The sequence below is a fragment of the Salarias fasciatus genome, chromosome 19 (assembly GCF_902148845.1).
Source record: "Salarias fasciatus chromosome 19, fSalaFa1.1, whole genome shotgun sequence".
NCBI classification, from domain to species: Eukaryota; Metazoa; Chordata; class Actinopteri; order Blenniiformes; family Blenniidae; genus Salarias; species Salarias fasciatus.
The window spans coordinates 22,139,879-22,155,660 of record NC_043763.1 but is presented as its reverse complement, the minus strand read 5'-3'; the positions used below and the strand labels follow the sequence as shown (position 1 = coordinate 22,155,660).

General features: G+C 41.9%; 1 protein-coding gene across 1 annotated transcript in view; it reads right to left on the bottom strand.

Annotated features, from left to right (window-relative positions):
* LOC115407184 (M1-specific T cell receptor beta chain-like) overlaps positions 1-15,782 on the bottom strand; it is a 93,986-nt gene that overhangs the window by 68,506 nt on the left and 9,698 nt on the right. The window lies entirely within an intron of this gene.

Genomic DNA, 15,782 nt, shown 5'->3' with positions numbered 1-15,782 from the left:
CTGGGTTTGGAGTTTCCTGTCGATGTGCGGTTATCTTCCAGCTGGTTCACATGTTTTTGTACAGTAGAGTCAGTGTTTCTGATCACTGTGTATTGTTGCAGCACCAAAATATTCACCGATGTCTTCTGGATGTTTGAGGCTGAGCAGGTGAAGATGAGCCTCTTTCTGTCCGTCTCCGCTCACGTTGAAGCGTCCTTCAAACGACTTCTCCACGTTAATAGTCTTAAAGTACATGTAGGCCACCAGCTTCAGTGACGTGTCCCCCCATGGGCGCTGATACCACAGAATCATGTTGTAGCTTGAGATTTGATGAGAGAAAGTGAGGCGGACTTCACTGTCTGGTTTCCAGAATAATTCTCGTGGCTTCTGCGACACTTGGTTTTCTTTGTTGAGGTAAACTCCTGTAAATAGATGACGGAAAATAAGACACTTTGAGCGATGAATGGAGGAAAAATTAATGGATTTTGGTGCTATTGCTGGAAAACAGAAATTAAAATTAGAGTTTGTGGTACAAAGACTGAATTAATACCTTTAATCCAGAGTGCAGAGAGTACAGTGATGAGGAGATGGGATGGCTTCATGTTGAAATGTGATGAACTGACTCACCACACTTTGTGAAGTCAGAAAAAAGGAGGAGGAAACATTTAAGAGGAGTCGACGTGAGGCTGTTTTCAGACCGGCCCCCTCTGAGGTCGACCTCTGAGTTTACACAGCAGTGCTGCTGAGCTGGAGCTTCTCGGCTGTGAACGTGCACGTTTGACCCTTCATCGCACCGCCGCTCAACTTCGCCGTCACTCCGTCCTCCATCAGCTCGTTATTCACGTTCATGTATCCGAGGAGCTCCATGTGGCTGCTGCCGCTGGGCTGCTTGTACCAGAAGATCCAGGTGTAGTCCTGAAGTTCATGTCGACACGTGATTGTGGCCGTTTGTCCAGTTTGGGAGTAACTGTGACGAGGATTCTGGTGAACTTGATCACTTTGAGAAGACACTGAGAACACAGAGCAGCTTCTGCTCTGAATATGTTGACTTTCCTTCAAATTCTGATTGTTAATCAACATTTCTTCAGTTTCTATGAATCCTAAAGTTTAATTTCCCAAATGGAAAAATTGTTTTTTCTTTTCAAACTCACAGTAAATCCATATTTTTCAGAATGAAATGAGGTTTTATTACCTGAAAACAGTAAAACACTGAAGGTCACACAGAAGAAGATGATCATGATGTTGTGTTTCCACTTGATTCATAGATCAAAATCTCGTTTTAAGGACACAGAAACATTATGATTTCACTGGTTTCCTCCTCTTCTAAACCCAACAACCAATCAGTGATCACGACACGGTGCTGAGTCTGTACACACACACACACACACACACACACACACACACAATCACTTTTTATTTTACACTTTACAATCATATTTTAATTGGAGCTGTGACGTTTTCAGACTTTATACTTGTAATTGTTTTAAAATACTGTGAGACTGCAAATAACATTCACACCTTTCTCAGCACAATGGAGAGGTAAGAAATATTGAGACCAAAGCTAAACCGATTAATTCGTATGAATCCTGGACTTAAATTCAAATTGAATTTAACACCAAACAACAGCAAAAAGAAAACCCGGGAATTGAAATGAAGGATTAAAATCGTTTTCCTGTTTTCTTCTTTATTTGCACACAATAAGATTATACTGCAGAATTAAAGGTAATAATACTTGACTCAACACACTGATAAGAAATCCTTAAATTGGTGAAAAAGCTTAACAGGAACTAAAATGGCAAAAATTGCTTAAACCACCAAATACTGCACACTGAAGAAAATACCAGCTGAAGTTGCTCAGATTACAAAACAGTTTTTCAGATGGAACAACAATTTCTGTAAGTATTTTAAATTCTGTACACACTCTCATAAACAAAATATCTTCCTTTAAAACATCCTTATTAATTTCAAAGTTTTCAGATCACAGTCCTTGGACGAAGTCTGATCAATAACGAAAAACACAGTTGATGTTTTAACTGTAAAAGATGAAGCTTGAAGCTCTGAGCAGCTAAAAACTACAAACTGTTCCAGTGGCCAATAGTGGGGTTACATTGTAACTTCATACTGCTCTTTTAAACAAAATTGATATTGAGAGAAAAATAGTTGCCAATATCCACTGAATGAGAGGAGTCTTTGTGTTCCTGAATGTGTGCAGATAAAAAGCTGCATGTGAATTTTTCTGTTACTATCTGATCCTGGTGAGAGCAGACTTGCTTCAGCTGGTTAGTTCCAGGTGTGAGTGGATGTTTGATGTTTGATGAGGAGGTTTTAGTACTGAGGAGCAGTGATGTGGAGCACTGTGGTAACTGGCTGCACAGAAGTACACTGCACTGCTGTTGACTTGGAGTTTCTCCATGGTTAACGTGCTGTTCTTGTTCTTGTTTGCATCTCCGTGCATCTTCACATCCAGTCCTGGCTCCGGATTGCCGTCTGTGAAAGCAATATATCCGAGGAGCTGCAGCTCTCCCTGGGACTGCTTGTACCACAGGATTCTGTCATAGTTGTCAATGCTGTGTGAGCAGTAGATTTCAGCTTGTTCTCCTGGTTTGCTGAGAATGTTTTGTGGCGTCTGGCTCACACGTTCAGTGGAAGAAGAACCTGCAACACAGAACAATGAAACACTGAAAAGTATAATTCCAGCTTTGTGTGCTGTCTGAAACTGTTGAAACGTTGTTACCTGAAACCAGAAGACTGATAAAGTGACTGATGAGAAATATGATGATCATGTTGACGATGTTGTCACTAAATGTCTCCAATCTCATCTTGAAGGAAAACAAACTGTCACCCTGATGCTGTACGGTGGGAGGAGTTTAGGAGTCCTGAACCCCTTTGAGGGGGCGTCACAGATGTCAGGACAGCCTGAAGCTTCCAAATTTAATAGACTTTTCATGTTTTGTTATTTTTTTGCTCTAAAACAATGAGGAAAAAACAGATTTTTTTGGAACTTTTAATTTACTCCACATAGGTAAAACAGACGAAGATATACAAAAATCATATCACAATTTACCAACGACACAATCATAATAATATTACCTTCAGACCGAAGCACACATCGTTTCTCTTTTCCATATAACTCATACACAAGTCAAGATTATGTATTTTAACTAGATACGAACAATGATGTTGAATTCAGATTAATTATATTCGCTGGCACTGATAGTGATTTTTTTCTTCTCAGTTTGTTATACCCTCAGTGTCGGTAAGTTTCCTGGTCATTTCACTGTATTTTGCACCAGAGAGCGTCATTAAATCAGAGTCAGAGAATCCGGGCTTGTCAGCACCTTTTTTTGATGTGATTTTGAGATGCTTGGTTTATTGAGAGCTGAAAGAACAGACGCGTCACTAGCGTGACGCATGGCACGCAGTTGCATGGGGGCACATGACGTTGAGGGGCACTCGTGGCGAGAAAAAATAAAAAGAAAAAGAGGGAGGAAAAAACTGCGAACGGGCCCTTAATGTATGGTTAACAAAGGTCGATTTTATGTCACAACATAATATTTTAAATTTTCTATGATCAATTATCCTGTGCTAATTTTATGGGAGGGGCGGTGGGAGCAGGTGCCTCCCGGTGTGCCCTGAGTGGGCAAGGACACAGGAAGAAAGACAGGTCACAGGTTACACGATAAAACAATGGAGAAGCAGAGACAGAAAAGTGGCTATCAGAAGTGAAAAATAAGTGAAGCCAAACAAGAAAAAAGAGCAAAGCTCCCCAAAATAACTGGTTTCTTTATAAAGAAAGATGCTAACAGTTTCAACGCGGCCAAGGGGGCCGCGGGGTGACAAGAAGATGAGGAAGAGATGCCGATCACCACCAGCAGCAGCTCAGCCAAGGACCTGATAGACGAATTTGCAGAGAGAAAAGCCAGGAAGGCGCAACTGTAAGGTAAGCAGAGACAGGCAGAGCTGTTGTGTATTCAAACGATCAAGAGCTTTTAATCTGTTGTTCTGGTGCGCCGTCACCACATTGTGTTGGGATGCTGAGCTGTAATGCTCGTCGTCTTTTCTTTTTTCTTCTCTTTTTTTCACACGAGCATTTCTAATGACTGACAGATATTTGACTTTAATGAGCGTTTTTTGTTTACCTTCATCTGAGAGTGTTTTTTTTTTTTTTTTTTTTTTTTTAAATCTGAAAAATGTGAAATTTCTAGCATTGGGGGCACATATAAGAATTCTGCATGAGGGCCCAGTGCTAGGTAAATACGCCACTGCGAAAGAAAATGCACTCGACCGTCAGAGCATGCAACTGGGGCGAGTACGTGACACCAGATGGAATTCAAAGTCTGCGTCAGTGCAGCTGGATGTGTTACTGGAGGCCCCAGCTGAATGTGCAGAAATGTGTGGACAAATAAAGTGAAAGCAGAGCAACTGTTGCAACAAATGCAAACCAGAAAGTTAGTTTTTAGGATGCTCTAATTTTGCAGACTTTTTGACAAGTGATTTTACTACAAAGGGACTGCAGAGATCAACACTTTGCATGTCAGACTGCATATCCCTTATAGAAATGCTAAAAGTTGCGTGTGCAACTTTCCATGATGTTACTGATGGCGACTTTGAAAAAGTTCTGAGACAGACTGAAGAGTGAATGGAAAAGCATGAGATGGCTCACTGGGATGCGGCTGCCTCTCGTGAGCACAAGCTGCCTTCAAAGTTTGATGCTTCTGTTGTCATCACAGCGTTAAGGAAGACATCGGCTATCAAAAGTAACAGTGATTTAAAAGCTCTGTTCAGCTTGTGTTCGGGACAGGCAGATATCAGAGTTAAACCACCAATTCAGAGAGGACACATACGGAGTCATGAGAGCATCAGCCTCTTCTGCAACTGGATCTGCTACTTTTGGCGGCAAAGACATTTTAAAGACTCCATGTGACTTGTATGGGAGTGAAATCACTGATGTTGAACATACTGCATTCACTCAGCACATCAGAAGGAAAACAGACCAGGACTTCCCAACACTGATAGAAACACTGGACAGCTGTCCTCCAACATTTTCCCCAATATGAACAGTCTGTTCAGGGCCATCATAACACTCCTTTTAGCCTCCTGCAGAGTCGAGAGACTTTTCTTCACAAACGAACAGGACCGAGATGCTCCGGGGATCATCCATACTGACTGGACACCTCAACAATTTGACAATTCTGTCATTTGAAAAAGAAATAATTGACAGTTCGAATTATGATGACATAATCAATGCGTTCAAGTCAAAGCCCAGAAGACTCTGCCTTTGCAAAAACTGCAGGTAAGACAGTGGTGGTGTTGTGTGTATTGTAGACTGCCGTGGCATGCTATGATTGTGGTTATGTAAGGACGTTCCAAACTCACACTTTCTCAATTTGTCTGACATTTCATTTCAAAAGTTGTGCTGCATCAGGATTGTGCACACTGAACTGTCCAAGGTGCTGAACTTGAGCAGAGCAGCACTGTCTCCCCTGTGCAGAAGTTTGACATTTTGTGCCACTGACAAAGTAAACGGTCAATATGTTTCTTGTTGAAAAGCAGGAAAACAATGAAGCCTCATCCAGTAGCGCACATAAAAACGATCTGAGTAAACCACTTGTACTCCTTGGGGTCTTAATTGTGAAGTATAGATCTCAGCTGTATATCCTCAAAATTGTGTAGATATTGTTTGAATCATCTGCTAATTTACAGTGATCCAACAGATTTTATTATATAATAAAACCTTATAAACCTCATATATGTATATTAGGGCTGTCAAATGATTAAAATTGTTTAATCAGATTAATCACAGCTTACAAATTAATTAATCATGATTAATCACAAATAACCGCAATGTCCAACTATGTCTGAAATATACCCTTTTTTTCTGTATTGCATTAACAAAAAAACGACAGGACATGATTATATATATTTAACACGTGATGCGTTTTATATTTAAGGCTCCAAATAAAATAAATATTCAAAAAACTAAAACATGCGCACCCTAACATGATGTCTCTGTGTGTGCAGCGCTCCCTCTGCAGTCCCTCTAAAGTTGGCTTTTGGCAGGAGTTACATTTTTAGGTCTGTAACAAATGTAGTACCACAAGAAAAGTAAAACTAAAAGATACCACACTTTTTTGTTGCAAAATTAAACAGGGCATTCTTAGCCAGTGTTCCTTTTTGTGGAGAACAGAGAACTGCTTCAACATTTTTTTCATCAAACAAGTAGAATCCTTGGGGCCAGCCGGTGTTATTGCTTTCTTCTGTCTGCTGCCCGTCCGTGCTTCACATGTCCGGGTGGGTGTGCGTTGCGCGTTGGTCCGCGTGACGTAAAAATCGTCATGAATTCCTGTCCGCCAGGGTCCACGCGGACCGATCCGCGGACATCCGCGCAGCAGACAAAACATGAAGGTGAAAGTGAAAGTAGACGGAGCTCCAGCCTGATGGCTCCACTTAAAGACACGGAAAGAGTGAAAAACTCGTGGAAAGAGAGAGCAGACTCTGTCTGGAGGGAGGAGAAGGTCTGCAGACAGAAGTGAAAGTAACTAATCGCTCCGGCGCTGCCCCCGCGATTCAGAAACAGAAAAAAAAGGCTAAATAAACTTTAAAACTTAATGATAATGTACTGACAATGTATGTGCTTAATTTTCTCTAAATAATCTGTAATAAAGGAGCAGATAAACAGTCTGTAGTGCCGAAAAAGCTTCTCGATCAGCCGAGGCTGAGGTGAGGCTTCTTCTTCTTCTTCGGTTGCTGGCAGCTTGCATTCCACGCGGGTGCACTACCGCCACCCGCTGGTAGAAGTGAGGCTTGTCATGATGCGCATGCGTTAAACTGCGTTAAAAATTTTAACGAGATTGATTACGTAAATTAATTAACGCAATTAACGCGTTATTTTTGACAGCCATAATGTGTGTGTGTATATACACACACACACACACACACACACACACACACACACACACACACACACACACACATGGCTGGGCACGTGAACTCAACTATTTATTTTAAAAGTTGAGTGTTTTCTGCTGGAAAGAGTGAAAAACATCTTTAAGAGTCTTAAGGTTTTCAGATCCCAGCTCCAGGATGAAATTTGATCAGTCAGGAAAAACACAGCAGATGTTTTAACTGTAAAAGATGAATCCTGAAGCAATGAACAGCTAAATAGAAGGAAGTTAAGTAAACTGTGGCACCGATTGGACAAAAGTGAAATTACAGCATTCCTTCATACTGCTTCTTCAAACAAGATTGGGATTGATAGAAAAATAGTTACAAATATCCATTGAATGAGAGGCGTCTCTGTATTCCTGAATGTGTGCAGATAAAAAGCTACATGTGAATATTTCAGTCACTATCTGATCCTGGTGAGAGCAGACTTGCTTCAGCTGGTTAGCTCCAGGTGTGAGTGGATGTTTGATGTTTGATGAGGAGGTTTTAGTACTGAGGAGCAGTGATGTGGAGCACTGTGGTAACTGGCTGCACAGAAGTACACTGCACTGCTGCTGACTTGGAGTTTCTCCATGGTTAACGTGCTGTTCTTGTTCTTGTTTGCGTCTCCGTGCATCTTCACATCCAGTCCTGGTTCTGGATTGCCGTCTGTGAAATAGATATATCCGAGGAGCTGCAGCTCTCCCTGGGACTGCTTGTACCACAGGATTCTGTCGTAGTTGTCAATGCTGTGTGAGCAGTAGATTTCAGCTTGTTCTCCTGGTTTGCTGTGAATGTTTAGTGGCGTCTGGCTCACACGTTCAGTGGAGGAAGAACCTGCAACACAGAACAGTGAAACACTTTACAGTATAATTCCAGCTTTGTGTGCTGTCTAAAACTGTTGAAATGTCGTTACCTGAAACCAGAAGACATACAAAGTGATTGATGACAAATATGATGATCATGTTGACGATGTTGTCAGTAAAAACCTCCAACCTCATCTTGAAGGAAAATAAACTGCCACCCTGATGCTGTACGGTGGGAGGAGTTTAGGAGTCCTGGACCCCTTTGAAGGGGTGTGACAGATCTCAGTTCAGCCTGAAGCCTCCAAATTGAATAGAATTTTCATGTTTTGTTATTTCTTTGCTCTGAAACGATGAGGAAAAACAGATTTTTTTTTTCTCAGATTATTATGCCCTCAGTGTCGGTAAGTTTCCTGGACATTTCACTGTATTTTGCAGCACAGAGTGTCATTAAAAGTTGCGTTATGTTGAGACTGTAGTAATTTTCAGGGCGAGACAACAAAATTTATTTCTTGGCAGGTGCTCAAAGTTGAAAGGAGACACATGGAACACAAACTTGAAATTCCACACAGAAACATTCTTCCTTTACCTGTTTGAATTGTAGCAACCCATATTCTTAAAACATGTAACGTGGAATCAAAACATGCCATATCATTCTCTGCACAGCAGCAGCCTCCTAGTGGACACTGAGCTGCAACTACAGTAGAATGTGAAGCAAACAAAACCAAACACGTAAATGTAATCTGGCTGACAGTGACTGAAGAGTCATGATAATATGTGGATAAGTTTGATCACATGTATTGATGTTTCACAGTTGTTGAACACAAACTATAGCTCCCCCGTTACACACCATGATCACCTTCAGTCACGATTGTATTAATAATGTGCACATCGTTGTCCATATGTAGTGTGTACACAGCAATGTCTTAAATGAAAATGCATTGTTTTTGAACACAATCATATCCACCCCTGCAGACTAAAGAGTCACCATGTTTCAAAAACAAAAAGCATGTTTTTTTATATGTTTTGAGTTCCTTCCTGTGCATCGTCTGTGGCTTTATTTGTATGACTTCCTGGACTGTGTGTGTCACTGTGCCTGGCAGCGCAGTAGTAGGTGCTGCTGTCGTTGAGAAGCAGCTTGGTGATTTGAAGAGAGAAGCTGGTTTTGTCTGTATTGAAGTGTGGCTCAAAGCGGCCCGTGGTTTCATCATACTCCTTTGTAAGAAACTCTATTTGGGCTCCTTGGTGGCTCTGTCGGTACCACAGCATGGTGTAGCTGCTCATGCTGGACTCTGAGCCCAGCCGGCAGTCCAGCGTCACTTTGTCTCCCGGGTGAGATGTTTGATCTCCAGACTGAAGAACGACGAAAACAAGAGCAATAGTCTCATTGACAAGAAATCGTGGAGGTTTTTTAGTGAAGGAGTGTCATCAGACCACATCACTGTGTTACTGGCAGCACAGAAATAAAGAGCCGAATGTGACGACTCTGCTTTCTGTACGATCAGAGCTCCTTCCACCACGCTCTTCCTGGTCAGCTTGAATTCTTTTTCAAACTGACCCTCGTAGTTTTGGGAGTTTTCATAGCCGTAGCCAATGAGAGTCATGGCCGTGCTGTCTCTTTTCTGCTGACACCACATCATCAGAAGGCTGCTATCGTCATGCTTGCAGTTAATGTGGACTTCACTGCTCTCTTTCTCCACCAGTGGAGATGACTGTTTGATTGTAGCTGCGCTCACCTGACCTGCAGAGAAGAAATCAGAGAATTCAAGTCAACATTAATGCTGAATCTTAACGACTCAAGAAGGTCAGGATCAAATTTAGAATCTTACTTGTGAACCAGATGGAGAGGAAGAGGATGGTTTGAACAGGTGAAGACATGATTGACGACTGGTGAGGAGAAAGTGCTGCATGTCAGAAAGAAGGAGGGTGTTGTGATGTGACGGCTGATCCATCCTCACTCCCTCATGACGGAGGCTGGATGTGCTGTGCCTCCACCTGTTGGTCACATCTGTTCATGCAGCTCATTTTCTGCAAATATCAGAGAAACCAGTGATTCACAGCATTTTTATTGAGGGACCCAAATGTTGACTGTTGGAAACTTAACACATCACCACCACACCCTGGTCAATTCAATCCAGAGTTGATGGAACCTCATACCACTATTGTGAAATCCATTTTCTTTGTTATATTTTGTAATGATGATTTCCTGATGATAAACTCTTTGGGTTGGCGGTCCATTTTGAAGTGTTTGGTGGTCTGGTGCTGTTTAAACTTGCAGTTTCAAGCTTTCATTCACCAGCTCCACTTTTGTCTCTTGCTTCAGTGAAGCCATATTCTACATAGCTCTTGGTCCACTCCTTGCTACTTTTAATCTTTCCCTTTAGCCTGACTTACCTCCATGTTTTCTCCACTTTTCTGTTTATTGGAGACGCGTTCCATTGAAGACAAAGTGCCCCCTTCAGAATCACTGACATTGTCCAACAATGAAACAGCAACAACAAGCAGAAGATATAAATATGTAGAACTGTAATTTGCAAACACTTTTTTATACAAGTGTCACTGCTGGAGAAAGTAAAAACTCAACTGTCTATTTAAGGTGCCTCTGAGAGGAGGGTTCCTCACATTTGAAGGGACGGGGGTTTGGTGGTGTGTGTGTGTGTGTGTGTGTGTGTGTGTGTGTGTGTGTGTGTGTGTGTGTGTGCGTGCGTGTGTGCGTGCGTGCGTGCGTGCGTGCGTGCGTGCGTGCGTATAATACTGAGCTACCACAGTAATCAAATTCTGAGGTTTCATGATGCACAATCTCTTTTCAAGCACATTTGTTTTTTTCAATCGTGACATGAACAGTCATGTTTCGAATACTATGAACATTTTTGGTCAGAATCCACCTTTTTCCTTAATATTGAAACTGGTTGGACTTTCTCTAAAGCACAATGAGGCTGATTTACAAGACGTTTCAATATATCCTGTAAAAAAAGAGTACAAACTCCTGGTTGTGTGCAGACAAGAAATTGATCGACTCAAAGTCGATGCAGGTGTTGATTGTGAGTTATTTTCTGAGTTGATGGAGGAAAAAAAATATCCTGTTGTTGAATTGCAATGCTTAACGGTTGTAAACCAGCTTTGATCCTGTGCTGTCTGGGTTTGGAGTTTCCTGTCGATGTGCGGTTATCTTCCAGCTGGTTCACATGTTTTTGTACAGTAGAGTCAGTGTTTCTGATCACTGTGCATTCTTGCAGCACCAAAATATTCACCAGTGTCTTCTGGGTGTTTGAGGCTGAGCAGGTGAAGATGAGCCTCTTTCTCTCCGTCTCCAGTCACATGGAAGCGTCCTTCAAACGACTTCTCCACGTTAATAGTCTTAATGTACATGTAGGCCACCAGCTTCAGTGACGTGTCCCCTCGCGGGCGCTGATACCACAGAATCATGTCGTAGCTTGAGATTTGATGAGAGAAAGTGAGGCGGACTTCACTGCCTGTTTTCCAGAATAATTGTCTTGGCTCCTGCGACACTTGGTTTTCTTTATTGAGGTAAACTCCTGTAAAGAGATGAAGGAAAATGAGACACTTTGAGCAGTGTATGCAAAAAAAATTGATGGATTTTTGTGAAATTGCTGGGAGACTGAATTAATACCTTTAATCCAGAGTGCGGAGAGTACAGTGATGAGGAGATGGGATGGCTTCATGTTGAAATGTGATGAACTGACTCACCACGCTTTGTGAAGTCAGAAAAAAGGAGGAGGAAACATTGAAGAGGAGTCAACGTGAGGCTGTTTTCAGACCAGCCCCCTCTGAGGTCGACCTCTGAGTTTAGGTTCAACTGGGCAGAAGGTCGTGTTGCAGTAAAGACCACCTAACCTGAGAATAAGTCAACACCAAGAGGAGAAGATCCTGAAACAAAGAACAGACCACGACTTTGATGGGCTGACACCAAATCTAGACTGAGACCAGAGCATTTCGAGACCAAGGACTGCTGCTCAACACGTCCAAAATGAAAGAGATAAGTGGATTTTGTCAGGCGGAAGTCACAGCGTCTGCCAGTCCAGATTGATGGTGAATGTATTGAGGTGGTCACTGCCTGTTAATATCAGGGTGATGATGAGGTTTTTTGATGGAAATCACGAAACCTGTTCCATTTTCCAGGCCTCTGTATCTGCAGAACTCCAGAGCATTTCACCTCTGGGTTTTGGGTGGGGTCAGCACGGCTCCACATGCGGAAGAACTTTTTTTTTTTTTTTCAAACTTGGAGTAAATCCATATTTTTCAGAATGGAATGAGGTTTTATTACCAGAAACCAGTAAAACACTGAAGGTCACACAGAAGAAGATGATCATGACGTTGTATTTCCATTTCATTCATAGATCAAACCCTCCCTTTGAGAACACAGACACATTCTTATTTCACTGGTTTCCTCCTCTTCCACCCAACAACCAATCAGTGATCACGACACGGCGCTGAATCTGTACACACACACTGAAACAGACTCACTTTTTATTTTACACTTTACAACCATTTGCGATATTTTCAGACTTTATACTTGTAATTGTTTTAAAATACTGTGAGACGTTACATTTAACAGATTTGTGTTTGCACCATTCTCATTTTTACCATGTTTTCACAGATTTTTTGAGACTCTGGTCAATTATTTTCAGTCGTCTTTGTTGATAACATTCAGACCTTTCTCAGCAAAATGGACAAGGAAGAAATATTGAGACCAAAGACAACCCTTTAATTTGTATGAATCCTGGACTTAAATTTCAAATTGAATTTAACACCAAACAACAGCAAAAAGAAAACCCTGGAATTGAAATGAAGGATTGAAATCGTTTTCCTGTTTTCTTCTTTATTTGCACACAATAAGATTATACTGCAGAATTCAAGGTAATAATACTTGACTCAACACACTGGCAAGAAATCATCCTTAAAATGGTGAAAAAAACTAAACAGGGACTAAAATGGCAAAAACTCCAAAAATAGCTTGAACCACCAAATACTGCACACTGAAGAAAATACCAGCTAAAGTTGCTCAGATTAGGAAACAGTTTTTCAGATGGAACAACAATTTCTGGAAGTATTTTAAATTATATACACACACTCATAAACTAAAATATCTGCTTTTAAAACATATTAATTTATTTCAAAGTTTTCAGATCACAGTTCCAGGACAAACTCTGATCAGTAAGGAAAAACAGTCCATGTTTTAACTAAAGATAAAGGTTGAAGCTCTGAGCAGCTAAAAACTACAAACTGTCTAAGGTCTGTCATCCAGTGGCCAATAGTGGGGTTACATTATAACTTCATACTACTCTTTTAAACAAGATTGAGAGAAAAAGTAGTTTTAAATATCCACTGAATGAGAGGAGTCTTTGTGCAGATAAAAAGCTACATGTGAACATTCCTGTTACTATCTGATCCTGGTGAGAGCAGACTTGGTTCAGCTGGTTAGCTCCAGGTGTGAGTGGATGTTTGATGTTTGATGAGGAGGTTTTAGTACTGAGGAGCAGTGATGTGGAGCACTGTGGTAACTGGCTGCACAGAAGTACACTGCACTGCTGCTGACTTGGAGTTTCTCCATGGTTAACGTGCTGTTCTTGTTCTTGTTTGCGTCTCCGTGCATCTTCACATCCAGTCCTGGTTCTGGATTGCCGTCTGTAAAATAGATATATCCGAGGAGCTGCAGCTCTCCCTGGGACTGCTTGTACCACAGGATTTGGTTGTAGCTATCAATGCTGTGTGAGCAGTAGATTTCAGCTTGTTCTCCTGGTTTGCTGTGAATGTTTAGTGGCGTCTGGCTCACAGGTTCAGTGGAAGAAGAACCTGCAACACAGAACAATGAAACACTGAAAAGTATAATTCCAGCTTTGTGTGCTGTCTAAAACTGTTGAAACCTCGTTACCTGAAACCAGAAGATTGATAAAGTGACTGATGACAAATATGATGATCATGTTGACGATGTTGTCAGTAAAAACCTTGAACCCCATCTAGAAGGAAAACAAACTGCCACCCTGATGCTGTACGGTGGGAGGAGTTTAGGAGTCCCGGACCCCTTTGAAAGGGTGTGACAGATCTCAGTTCAGCCTGAAGCTTCCAAATTGAATAGAATTTTCATGTTTTGTTATTTCTTTGCTCTGAAACAATGAGGAAAAACAGATTTTTTTTCTGAGATTGTTATGCCCTCAGTGTCGGTAAGTTTCCTGGACATTTCACTGTATTTTGCACCAGAGAGTGTCATTAAAAGTTGCGTTATGTTGAGACTGTAGTCATTTTCTGGGAAACGAAATTTATTTCTTGGCAGGTGCTCAAAGTTGAAAGGAGACACATGGAACACAAACTTGAAATTCCACACAGAAACATCTGTGAAAGAAACTTCCTATAACTGTTTGAATTGTAGCAACCCATATTCTTAAAACATGTAACGTGGAATCAAAACATGCCATATCATTCTCTGCACAGCAGCAGCCTCCTAGTGGACACTGAGCTGCAACTACAGAAGAATGTGAAGCAAACAAAAACAAACATGTAAATGTAATGTGGCTGACGATGACTGAAGAGTCATGATAATATGTGGATAAGTTTGATCACATGTATTGATGTTTCACAGTTGTTGAACACAAACTATAGCTCCCCCGTTACACACCATGATCACCTTCAGTCACGATTGTTTTCATAATATGCACATCGTTGTCCATATGTAGTGTGTACAGAGCAATGTCTCAAATGAAAATGCATTGTTTTTGCACACAATCATATCCACCTCTACAGACTACAGAGTCACCATGTTTCAAAAACAAAAAGCATGTTTTTGGACTGTTTGAGTTCCTTCCTGTGCATCATCTGTGGCTTTATTTGTATGACTTCCTGGACTGTGTGTGTCACTGTGGCTGGCAGCGCAGTAGTAGGTGCTGCTGTCGTTGAGAAGCAGCTCGGTGATTTGAAGAGAGAAGCTGGTTTTGTCTGTATTGAAGTGTGGCTCAAAGCGGCCCGTGGTTTCATCATACTCTTTTGTAAGAAACTCTATTTGGGCTCCGTGGTGGCTCTGTCGGTACCACAGCATGGTGTAGCTGCTCATGCTGGACCCTGAGCCCAGCCGGCAGTCCAGCGTCACTTTGCCTCCAGCGTGAGATGTTTGATCTCCAGACTGAAGAACGACGACACTCAGACCTGCAGCACACAGAGGTTTCACCATGTGGAATCATCTCGTGTCATGAAGGGAAGCTCTGGAAATGTGACTGTGACTCTCAACTGAGTGTAAAAGAAGAGGCAAATACAGCAGTTTGACCAGCATGTTCCCTTTACGAGCTGCTCTCTGCTGAATGGTGCAAACTTCCCTCTTTTCGAACAAGGTGAAGTCACATGATCACATCAGGATGTCATCATAAGACCAACTGATAATCTGATTCCCTTGGAGGACATTTGTCTTCAGAGTATGTCAGAGCAGATCCTGCTTCATGATATAATAGATACAGTTTGACCCACATGCACCTGGATCAAGAATGTTTTTCTTTTTTTTTTTTTTTTTTTTAACTTGATTGCTGTATGACCAGGGCAATTAACATGGTCAAATGTGCTGACGACACCACAGTGGTCGGCCTGATGTCAAAGGGATACGAGATAGTGTGCAGACAACAGCCTAACCCTGAACACCTCAAAGAGAAAGGAGATCATCATAGACTGCAGGAGGAACAGGACTGACCCCTCCGTCAACGGCAGGTGTGTGGAAAGAGTCCACACATTCAGGTTCCTGGGTCTCCAGATCTCGATGACGTCTCCTGGACAGACAACACCACAGCTGTCATGAATAAAGTTCAGCAGCAGCTGCAATTCCTGAGAGTCTTCAGGATGTACAACATGGACAGGAAGCTACTGCTGGCCTTCTACTGCTCATCTATTGAGAGCCTGCTGACGTCCAGTGTCTCCACCTGGTCTGGGAGCTGCATCGAGGCAGAGTGAAGCTCAGTCAAAGCAGCACAGAGCATTTCTGACTGTCCTCCATCCTCCGTCATGGACATCTACTCCACCGGGGGTCTCAACAGAGGTCAGAATATTATCAAGGACAGATCACATCGCATTTCTCAGCTT